At 33.8% G+C, this 12844-nt stretch overlaps 1 long non-coding RNA gene across 1 annotated transcript in view; it reads left to right on the top strand.

The window, feature by feature from the left end:
* Positions 1 to 12844, top strand: part of LOC128092145 (uncharacterized) — a 76483-nt gene that overhangs the window by 62827 nt on the left and 812 nt on the right. The window lies entirely within an intron of this gene.

A 12844-nucleotide genomic window follows, 5' to 3' on the forward strand; every position in this document is an offset into this window, starting at 1 on the left:
ATTCTGAAAGTAAACACACCAACTACTTTTTGCTTTTCTTCTTGTAAGAGTATGTAAAAGGAGAGTGTTTGCTTGTTTAAGGATATTTGAACCTTTATCACTGCAGCACTGTTTAATAAGGAAGAGAATGAAGTGATGGGAAATAGCTCTCCTTGGTCACAATAATCAATGAGGGCATGTGAGAATATGGGGGTCTTTATTACAACAAGGTTACCTGATTGAAGCCTCCTGGGCTGGGAGAAAATCACCAGAAAACAAAACAAAACTTCTTTGTTTTACTAATTGGTAAAGAAAAAGATTGAATGAGGGAATGTGGATTCAAGTAAGGTTTTCTGAGGATTTTTGGATTAAGATTATAAGTAAATAAAGGGGAACAATAGGCTAAATGCTGAGACACAGACTAGGCAAATAAAAGTAGATAAAATAATAAGAAATAAAACTTCCAGATACTGAGTGAATGTGTATCCTCACAGATATTGCAGTGAGCGTGTTCCCAAAACAGCTTCCAGACTGACATGAACAAATTCAGGCTTCACATGGAAAGCTGGAGTGGGCTATGGACTACAGCTCACGAGCTTCGTGCTGCCAGTTGTGGGGACAGAATGTCTGAACTGTCTGGTGAGTAGGAAGGTTCTTTGGTCTGGGCTGATGAATCAGATGTGTGGAGAGATCCATACTCAAGTGCCCGGGGGACTTGTGAATGAGGGACAAATGTGTGAGAGCTGGCTATGTGCAGTAAACTCCAGTCCAGATGAGCTGGCAAATAGGTGACTTGTGAAGGTACTAAGGGGGCCTGGGATCCAGCCAGAGTTTCTGGAGAGACAGAGGAGCTGTGCCTGTACTTGAGGTACCTGGACAGGGATGCTGAAAGAAGAGCCATGTCAGGTCTTAGAACGATTAGCTACTGTGTGTGTGCTTGTACAGTGTCACTAGTGAATTTCTGTTTTTCCATCCAAAGAGAAGAAAGAGGACGTGGCCTTTTATGTACATACAGTCCTGTGTGTAAATGCTGCTGGAAGAAGCCCTTGGCTGGATCAGTGTGTATGACATGTTCTGTCAGTGACCTGCTTCTGTGTGTGTGTCTGTGTATCTTTGGAAAATGTTCTCAGCTTTCGTACTTGTCAGTGGTTTACAGGCTGTTTCAGTCTGGTTCTGTGACTAATAGGGTAGGGGGACCCACAGACCCACACCCCAGGAAAGGGGAAAAGGAAAAAAGGGAGAAGGAGAAATGGTATAGGAGTGGGCCTAAAAACAAAACAGCGGCAACAATACGAGGAGGAAAGCTAATTTACTAAAAAATATATTGGAATGCAAAGTAAAACAATATGATACTATATAATAAGAATTGAAATCTACTAAATCAAATAAAATGAGAGTCTCCAAAAACCAAAAGCCTTACCCTAATGCTGAGAGAGAGAGGGCTAGGGAGCACATATGCTGCCAGGATAAGCAGAAAGGGAAAAGAGACAGCTCGTGATCTGCTACCAGTTTTATCTTTCCCTTTGAATGGAAAACAGAAATGCAAAGTCCCCTGGGGTATGTAGTTCTTCTCTTCTGAGAACAAGGTACCCAGAAATATTGGCAGTTCATGGAACTGGAGCATTAACTCCCAGTGCACTAGAATGATGTTATGAACTGGGATACTGATAACAAAAAAAATCATAAAAACATGACACTACTTGATGAACCTGCAAAAGGAAAAGTGTCATCTGCATCGCCCAGTCTGGTCAAATATCCCACTGGGCTGGGCAAAAACAGTCATGCAGAACAGTCCTGAGCTGAAGCACCTGGAGGAGACAGCCACACTCTTCGCATTCCTTTCTTAACACTTCCTCTACAGTCATTGCACGTATTTTCATGAAAAGACCAAATTCTTCATTTAATCTGTTTCAGTTCTGCTTCTCTTATACGTATGCAAGTCAAAATTCTTTGGATTCTTTAGTTGGGATTCATAACGCTCAGCAACTTTTTACCCACTATGCTCTTCTTATTCTAACTTTTCTTCCCTGCTAATGTATTTTGAGTGAAAAATGTGAACTTTAAGTAAAGATGATGTACTATGCTGAATATTTAATGTAATAGAATGTAAAGTGGTATATATTAAAGGAAAGCATTCATGAGGATACACAGAGAAACAAAAGAGACAGATCTCCATCTGGCTTCATGTTGTTACTGCTAAGAATGAAAACTAACTGCTTCTAAGCAGAATGTTCTGTGAACTGCAGTGTTGTGCCAAATCACTGAAAGACTTTGAAATTTGTCCTTTTGAATCACCCAATATGGCAGGGGAGCATGCTAGTAAAATGACTGTACAAATTCTGCTACGTTGCTTTGTTGCATTACATAAATTAAGTATAGCTTTGTTGAACTGCACTGCTAGTGGAACCATACTCTACATAATGTTAGGTATATCTGTTATCTTGAAATAAAGTCAAAAACTGCAATAGAAGAATATACACAAATGGAAACACACAAGAAATCCTGACTTAGCTGGATTAAGTGAGAAATACACATTGACTTCAACTTTCCTGCTGTTTTGTTGACATACATCTTTTTTGAAATTCAAAGATCTCCCAAGTTCTCTCTTTTCTAAGTGCAACTCCCTATTCAGCATTAAAAAATAAATACCTTAAATAGTTTATCTTTCCTCAAAAGATATTCTCTACTGAGCACTGGATCCTGCAAAAAATAAAATAAAAAACCTCTTATTTTCCTAAACTTGTAGTGATCTTTCTTAAATTCACCATTGTCCGTGTATTTCCAGTAACAAAAATTTACTATCAGTGTATAGGTTTTGTTTTTTTTTCAGTGGTTCCAACAGAATTCGTCCAGAAGAACGTTTCAGATTAGTGGCTGTTATTCTGTCTACATAACTGCAAATCTCTACAAGGTGGATTGAAGCAATATCATAGAATTATAGAATCATAGAATGGCCTGGGTTGAAAAGGAACACAATGGTCATTGAGTTTCAAGCCCCCTGCTATGTGCAGGATCACCAAATATTAGAGCAAACTGCCCAGAGCCACATCCAGCCTGGGTAGTCTAAACATATAAAGAATTTCCTATTGCATTAAAAAGGTTTAAAACAAAAACTCAAACAAGTTACCTTTTTGTGTGCAGGCAGGACAAAGATTATACAGATTTTAGTGCATGCAGCATATATATTCTATTCATAAAGAATTTTTTTTCATCTCTGTAAATAAATTAATAATTACATGACTTCTAAGATAGTATGACTTGTCAGTAAATATTTATGCCATACTACCCGCATAACAAATTAGAATAAAGGAAGAAATAAAAAATGAATAAATTTATTCTTGACAAAAAATAAGGATCTTCTTTGAACAAAATGCAAATGAATTTGTAGAAGCAAGAAACACTATAAAAAATCCTATTTTCTTGTACATTTTGTATATTTTAAAGTACAAAAATACATTCCTTTCAATTTCAGTATACAAAAGCATTGTTTAGTATAGCAATTGACTGATTTAGTTTCTTTTTCTTGACATTCTATACATTCCCAAATATTCCACATTTAATGTTTCATATAAACTATTCTATCCATACATATTACAGGTGAATTTAACTTTTGCTTTTCCAGTACATCCATAGCCTAGTAAAAGTGCCTATAGAACAGTTTTTAATTCCAGACAATCTTTTCTATTTATTTCAGATAGCTTTATATGCATTTACAATTGAATACAGCTTGCACTTGCGAATGGTAGCATTTGCCAAGTCCAAACAAAATTATCAGCACTCCATAAGAACTGTTCATCTTTCAGAATTGGTTCACAGGATTGGGCTCTATGGATAATAAAATAACAGAATGACACTAAAAATAAGAGAGAGAGCAATGCTAAGCATTCCTGGAGGTCTATTATAATAATCCTTGGAGGGATTACTATTATCATTTGTAAAATAATTGTTCATAAAAAGGACATGCTTTATTATGATATTAGACTAACACACTGCTAATGTGAATATATGTTATTATGTATAATAACATAATAAAATTGCAACTGGATAGATGGCCATGATGAAATGAGCATGGCTTCAGTGGTGCATGTCAACTTATAGAATGCTAATGCCAGATGAAGTAACATTTTTTGGTTCAGTGGTTTAGGCTATCAGCATCCTGGAAGTCATCTCAGTGAAAAAGCTGTTGTCTATTGCAGTGTTTAAAATACCATGGATTATGGAAATGTTTTCATGTATGGTAGATACTGAATATAAGAAATCTTTTATCAATTTTGCATTTTGCTTTCTAAACATTATATACCAGAAATAATCCTAAAATTTTCATTATGCAATTCTAGTTTAAGTTATTAAAAGAACAGTTGTAAGTAAAATTTTATCTGGAGAAATTATTTTTCAGGTTTTTTTTTATTTATTTTTGTATTGATTTATTTATTATTTCTCTCTTTATAACATGAATAGATAAGTACTCCCTTTTATCTTCTGTTTTTGAGGGGACACAAATATCTTGCCCAATCATTTACAACAAGATCTTGAGGACTATCTAGTGAGATATGGTATGACCATATGTGAATTAAGCTGCTTGAACACTTAAAAGATTGGATTCATAAGCTGTATACTTGTGCTAGTGAATCTGTTATTAGCCCAGGTGTAGTCCTTCGCTGTTTAGAGTACATTGCACCTGAACAGCTTGAAGCTTTAGTAGAGTTGTGTAGGGTTTCGTATGTCTGTTCTACAGATATGCCAGCAGTGCTTCAAATTAAGCAGTGTTTCAAATTAAGCATTTGATTTCCTTATACATTTAGAGAATTGAGTACCTAGGCCAGTAAAGTTACCAAAGAATAAACAACAAAGCAGGGAAATGATGAGTAAGCCACTGTTTCAGAGAGTTCTAATGTGTTTTACAAGCAATACTTGATTATTATAATTCAATGGGATTTTTTTTAATAGACATGCTAATTTATGTCAAAATGCATCTAGCTTTATATTGAGGACATGAGATAAGAAGTTTCAATCTCTTCTGAAGAAAGCAATGACAGAGGAAAATTTTGGTATGCTTATTAATCTCTAGGCTGCTGATCAAACTGGTACAACTACCTCTTACTGTGCTTTATGTGAGGTCTATTTTTCTAGATGTATTCTGAGAACACAGGTTTGCTTTTTAGACATAGGCTTACTCATGTGTTTGCTAAAGTACAAGGTCCTCATTTCTTCTAATTAAAATTGATTTATGTGTACAACACCACTGTTATTTTCTCAGTGCAAAGCCACACAGTATTTAACACAATCCACACCCATCTGAGTCATGAGTATATTTGTCCATATAAAATCGAGCAATGCGAAGACAAATTATTTTTAATCTCAGTGGGATGGGATTTTTCAGCATCATTTAAATGCATTGCTGTTCCACAAGCTTTATAAGTTTCTTGCTTAAAAAAGATGCCAAATATATCATTATTGTTCCTATGAAACCTTTGTAAATTTGGGGATTTCTCCCACAAATAATACAAAGTAATTCTGGTTTTGTTTGCAGGCTCATACAGATTAATGTGAGAGAGAAATTGGCACTTGAATTTTTATTTGTATGGAGCCAAATTTTAAAAAGCATGTGCATAAATGAAGGTATAAGATGGAGTTAAGTACCTACTACAATTTATAAGTAAAAATAATTTCTTTCTGTGACTGAAATTTAACAGCTACATGAAACATGATAGCCCAACACATTTGGACTTGAATATTGTTATCTAAGGTAAAGGAACAGACTAATTGAAAATAGTTTCCAACTTTATATATATAATTTACTATGAAGACCTCTCTGTAAATCTTACTAGGGCTAAGAAAATTCAGTCAAATCCCTGAGAGAAAGGTAAAGATTGAATAGTATCTTCTTAAGATGTGTTCTATCTCAGCCAATACATTTATTCTTTCTCTGCATTTTTTTTTTTTCAATGATAAAATGGGGAAAATTTACAATCTTCATTTCACAGAAATTCCACAAAATTAATCATGATATGATTTTTCTCGTCTTTTGTAGGGATGTGGATCAAATTCAAAAGAACTGATATTAGTGGAACAAATTCACCTTCATATTCAAAAAGTTATTTCTAACAGCAGAAGACTTCCAGTAGAATGGAAGTCTCCGTAGGTCTTCTGGTCTGTATGTGTGAAAATGCTTCCAATTCAAATAGAGTGGAATTTGTCTTCTGTCATACTGAATTTGCTATGGGTTTGCTAAGGGTTTTAGAATATGGGTAAGATTAATAACTTTTGTACATTTTTTTTTCAAAATAATTGAATATTTTTAGACATATATATTTTTTTCTTCTTTTCTCATTTTATTTCTTTTTTCCCTCTTTTTCCTTTTTCTTTTTTGTTTGTTTTCTTCTCTCTCCTTTTTCTTTCTCCTTCTCCTTCCTCTTCATTTTTATCTCTCCTTTTTCTGCATCTCTACAGGTATCATGTTCTCTGAATACGATTAAAAGCAGTCTAGGGAGGGGGAAAAACAGGGGAAAAGAGTCCAGTTGACAGAAACTCTGAAGTAGGAATATTTGAATTCTTATACATCTTTACTATTCTAAATTGTCATACCTTGAAGTATATACTTAGCTTACTGAAAAACGATAACAAACTAGTAGGAATTCAGCACTGATAATGTCATTGGATGTCCTGTGTTTTTAAACTTTAAAGTGAGTATAGGTACCCTGAATGTTCAGACATCTTGTCTTGATCCATTTCTGTAACAATACTTGTTTTAAAATCTTTCTTCAAGTTTATTTTATACAGATGTTTTTTGAGCACTGCTACGAAGATGAGTAATGCTTCTCATTCTCAGTGACATCCCAAACTCTTTAAAAACTTTTCAAACTATCTCAGAATTTATAAACATGAGCTAGATCTAGAATAAAACAGTGAAATACAGTTATTTTGGAAGAGAAATACAGCAGTTTCCAGGCTGCTCTCAGGAGAGAGCCTGGATGTACTGTCAACTGAAATAATATAATTGTGTCAAGATTAAATTTTAATTTCTGAAAATCTGATCACTGTAATATGTAAATAGAACATAATTAGAAGCGCTTTTCTCACCTGTATAGGTCATCACTGAGTTATTTCTTTCCCCATCACATTGCAGTTTTAAATGTAGAAAGGGCAGCTATATTTAATGTAACTATCAGCAGAACTGCAATAACTCATTCTTGCTGAGAATTTGTGTCAGTGATTTCTCATTTTGGTATTAACTTAAAATTTATGAGAGTTTTAACATCAGATTGCTATAAACATAAGAACAACCAACTCAGAAAATTACTTTTGAACATGTATTTAAAGGGAAAACACAGTTGCCATTTTTCTATTTCTTTTACCCTCTCCTTCCCCCTCCCTTTTCCATTATTTATTTCTTTATTTGTTTATTTATAAATAGCAGTAATGAGTTAACATTTTAGGGGTATTTCTTCTTTAGCTGTAGACTTCTGCTCCCCTTCTCATTCTGTTTTAAAATGTACCTGCCCTGTACCCATTGGAGTAATTCTTCTCCACTGGAGAAAATATTTTCCTTGTGTTAAAGTTCTCATACAGTGTCACATTTTCACCTTTTCAATAAGCTGAAAAAGTTGAATTTTTAAGACTTACAATGTTTATTTTCAAGCCTAAGAAAATTTTCTATACACTCCATTTTAACTTACTTCAGTATGTCAGCATTTTTCTCTACGGGGACACAACAATATAAGAAAATATTCAGGCTTTGCGTATTCAAGACTTCTTCCTTCTTCTTATGAAATATCTGCCTCTGTAAAATGAGACTAAGGGTCATTGTCAAAGCATTTTTCCCTGGAACTGTACTAATCTAGAATAATTCACAAAAGTATGCATCACTAATTTCCAAAGTCATTCTTATTGTATGACTTGTATGGCTCTTATCTGTATGTATACATTTGCTGTTCCCATTCATATTATTTTAATTGATTGTAAGAGATTACTCTTTTACATCATTGTCTCAAAGCTTGCTGAGGACACAGAACAAGTCCAAGCAAGTCAAGAAATCCTTCGTCTGGAGAAACTGATGGACAAATCCTGGGCAAGGGTTGCAAAATCCTTTGAGAACCACAGATGGAGAAGGCCAAGGGCAACAAGAGATAGAGACAGAAAGAGAGAGAGAGAGAGAGAAAGAGAGAGAGACAGAGAGAGAGAGAGACAGGGAAACAGGGAGACAGGGAGACAGGGAGATAGCCATCTCAGGGGGTACTGCACATGACTTTTACACAGGTATCAAGGAATGCCACGTTGGCTGAAGAAGGATAAAAAGGGAACCTACAACCAAGAGGTTAGGTTTTCTGACAACAGATTCCTCATGAAGAAAAAGAGAGGTTTTCTGACAACAGTCTTCACAAAGAAGAAGAAGTTTCTGACAACAGATTCCTCATGACCTGAGACCTGCATGCTGACCAACTCTCCTGGGCCTGCTACCTGAGACCTGCTGCTTCCTCCTGGACTTACCCTGCTGCTTCTTCCTGGTACCTGCTTGCTGCGTAAGGCTGGCCACACTGCTGCTGCTTTCCCCCTGCACTTTTGCCTCGGACCATTGGAACAGTGTGCAGTGGTAGTGCTGCTGGATCTTGGTGGTGACTATCCACGCTTTACATAATTCTTGCTTCTTTTCTATCTTTTCTATCACCTGCCTTCCTTTCTCCATCACCCTAGTTCAAAATAGTCGCCATTCTCCCTTTCCCCATCTCCCTGATTAAGATTTGTAATAAGCTTGTCAGATCGACTTTTGAACCATTGCTTCTTAATCTCATGCCAGGTGTGCACATATCAAAGAACCTCCTCTCTTTCCGATAAACTGGAGGAAACATTGATTTAAGACTAATTAGACGGCAACATTTGTAAATTCCAGAAGCTTAGCTGTGAATGTTGAGCAACTAGTTCATATCAAGCTTCAGTTTTTCTTGGACCTGCAAACAGATACATAAGCTAGAATTTGTTGAATAGTACTCCCAGTTTTTCTTTATATTTCTATTGTAAAGCAAATCAAACCCAGAAACTGTTAATTGCAGGCTAATACGTAAAATAAAGGAGAAGAAATGTTGTTTCCATAAGGTGCTTCATTTGACCTGCTTTAAAAAACCTCATCCAGAATGAGAAGAGTTGGCCTCTCAATTTTCCTGGTCCTTTCCCTTGACTAGAAAAATAGACTAGAATAACTCATCCAGCCTTACACATCTTGCCTTTAGATGGTCAGTTAATAATTCAAACCTTAACTTGAGAACTTACACCTGAAAAATTAGATATTATGCAATTAATGTATTTGGAACTAACTAACTCTTTTAAATAGATTATGATATAAAGAAGCAATTAATTTTGTCTCTCTCTTGCTTGACAGATTTAATATAAAAGTGCATTAGAAGATGCTTGTGGAAATATGTGTAGGTCATGATGAAAGTAATGCCTCCTATTTATTTCCATGGAAAATACAACAGAAAAAAATAGCACATAACACTATTCAGTAGATCAAAATCTCAGCTACAAAACCGTTTTTTTTCAACGTAGTCACCATTATTAGCCATACAGTTTCACCAGCAATGAGCAAGAAACTGCATGCCACACATATGAAAATCTGCATGTCTGTCCTGAATGTGATTCGTCTTTCATGTTGCTGATGCCACTGCTAAAACACACTATCCACTGTCTCATTGTGCTGACATCCACTGTTTGGTGTCTGTAAACATTCAGCAAGCATTAATGAATGTCAACTGGTGCAATTCTTTCACTATGGAGGAACTCCTTTTCTTCATACACCGTTCCATGTCAGGTGCCAAATTTGTCAGACTGCCCTGTGCTGCCAACTGTCACACCAAAACAAAATGTAACAGAATATTGGCAGGAAGGTTTAATCTCTACTGCCATACAATCAACATCTACCTCTGATATCATGGGCCAACATAATAAAACTGGAAGCATAACTTTTGAAGCAGTTCTTGTATAAGAATTTAATGTGCTAATCTTTTTAATCAATTTTATCTTTGTCTAGTGGAGCATAAACTGTGAGATACTGGGGCGATGTAAGATAGATACTATTTGTCTTGAAAATAATACAGATTGTAGAAACATCCAACAAATATGTTTATATAAATTCAAGTACAGCTACAGCTGTTACATACCTATAGCTTTCTCTGTCTCAACTAAGTATATGTGCTTTATATTCCTGATATTTAAATTCTGTCCTCATCATGATGGACCTACATATTACACTTGACATCTAAAGCAAATGCTGAATTCCCTCCTTAGTGAATGTATATTATTAGAACCATCTCAAATATTTTGCTTCTTTTTACAGTGACTACATATATACATATTTTTTTATCTTCAATAGTATCTTTTCTTTAATAAGACCAAGCAGATTTCATAGTATTCCTTGCAGGCAAATCTTTAGTTTTTGAGAAGTGTTCAACCTGCTCTTTGATCAGTTCATATAAATTATAAATTCACATACATGAACAACCAGTTGAAGTAAAATCTAAGCAGATGTTGAACTGAATTACGCATCTGTTGACTTCAGAAGAAATTATATGTATTTCAAATTGGATTTACCCTTTATTTTTCTCAGGAGACTGAATTTCATAACTGAAGCAGGAACAATATAACTATTAAAACAAATGCTTTTAAAATTCCATTGCAAATACATATTTCGATTATGTATATATATATAGTATGACATTTAAAAAATATTTAACTTCTAGATGAACTGTATTTCATGTTAAACTACTTGGATTTACTTATAGAAATCAATATTAAATTTCTTCAACGGTATTCTAACATTTAGTATAAAAATATAAAAGCAGTTCATAGCACTAAGCAAATACACTGTGGACAATATAGAAATTAAAACTGATTTATAATTGCCTATCTAAACATTTTTTTTATAAATAAATATCTTGATCTTTTTCATTACAAAAAGTGTACAAAAACCACAATAATTTCTAAACAACAGAGATGGAATGTAAAGGGAAATAATTGAGCAGACAGCTTAGAGGAGGAAAAAAAAAAAAAGTAGATGTATTCAAATCAGAAAAGAATTTGGTCTTCCTGCAAAAATAAGCAAATATAATAGTTATTCAAATGCACTCAAAAAAACAGAGAGATGATAATACGTTTTAAAGATATAATAATGAAATATCTTGCACTTAAATGCCTCTTTTCAGAGAAAGGAGATGTACAGAATTTTGTATTACAATAGAAGAAAGACACTGAATGAAATTGAAAGGCAACAGATTTGAAGTTGATGAAACAGAAAACAGTTTTAAACAATGCATAATTAACTTACAGTTTTCATTGCCACAAGATATCCCTGAGATAAGAGCTTAGTTGATTTCATGAAAGGATAAGGGACTTATATAGATAATGTAATCTCCTACAGCTACATTAGAGAGTAAATAAATAAATAAATAAATAAATAAAATAGCGTGTAATCTAATCACTAGCTAAAATAGCTGCAAAACCACATTATGCAACTTATTTCAAAATTGTTCATCAAGTTACTTTTCTATAATCAGAAATATTAACTGTTTAAAAGACGGATGGTCCCAGTCTTGTTTTCATTCTCCTCTTTGCTGGGAGGAAAATTTGTTTCTTCTCAGTCTTTAAATCAGTTATATCTATTTTTACATAGATAGATGCTGAGTTCCGTAACTGAAGCAGGAGCAATGTAGGTATTAAAACAATTGCTTTAAAAGTTCCATTGCAAGTACTTATTATAATGATATTAATTTTTATGGGTTTTTTTTTTCATTTTTACCATTTTCTTTAAAATTTTTGTAAGTGCTTTCACTGAACAATATATGGATATATAGTACATTTGAATTAAATATGGACAGCAAAATAATACAAAAGTGCTAGGAGCATTTTTAAATGACCTAATTGTGTTTCTAGTTGCTGATGTTAGACTGATCTGTTACTTGATCTATATTTCTTAAATCTAACAATAAAATATTTATTTTATGCTGAAATTTACAGTATAAATGCACCATAAGTGGTATTTAGAAGTATTCCAGCCAGTATTATACCATAGTTGACCTTAAAATTTGATTACATCCTTTCAGTTGGGGACAATGAGATGAACTTTTTAACAATCAGAACACAGAGCTTCACAACTGGAGAAACAACATAACTTTATTCTAAAACATAGATGTCTAGAAGCACAGAAAAAGTAGTGGAAACAGATAAAAAGAAAGTATAAAAGACCAAAGTTGCAAACTTTATCAAGCCTCATGCCTTTTAAGAAAGTGATCTTCTACTACTATCAAAGACCAAAGTTCACATTCTGAGAATAACCTCATATTTTATATGATATATAATATATTTGGATATTTTTGATATAAAAGCAAACAAAAAATGCACATTCATTGAGTTATGGGGAAAAAAAAATCGGAAAACAGCTATAGAGAGAATATGATAAATAGGAATTGTGAGTTTTCATGTTTCAGGCAAAAACAAATAGTATTACTCATTATTGACTAAAAAGCCAAAATCTTATTTCTTTCACTTAGGTTTGAAAAGACTTGAATGTAACACTAAAAATGAAAATAATTGATAATACTAGAGAAAATAACTCACAAGCATTTAAAGCCAAAAAGATAATTTTATTGACCTTTAAAATCTTTTTATTTTAAGTAGAATCTATTATTCTGATACATTTATATCCATTGTATATTAGTGAGGTAAATCATGAAACAATCTCTTATTTGTCAGTTGCTGTTCTTTTCTCATTAGTAGTATAACAGCAATAATTTTGCCCTTTTCCTTGTTAATAATACTATCCTGTTTTACAGTTACAGGATAAATTGGCAAATGGTTGAAACCAACCATAATAGGGTAT

The sequence above is a fragment of the Tympanuchus pallidicinctus genome, unplaced genomic scaffold (assembly GCF_026119805.1).
Source record: "Tympanuchus pallidicinctus isolate F22 unplaced genomic scaffold, pur_lepc_1.0 scaffold6, whole genome shotgun sequence".
NCBI lineage: Eukaryota > Metazoa > Chordata > Aves > Galliformes > Phasianidae > Tympanuchus > Tympanuchus pallidicinctus.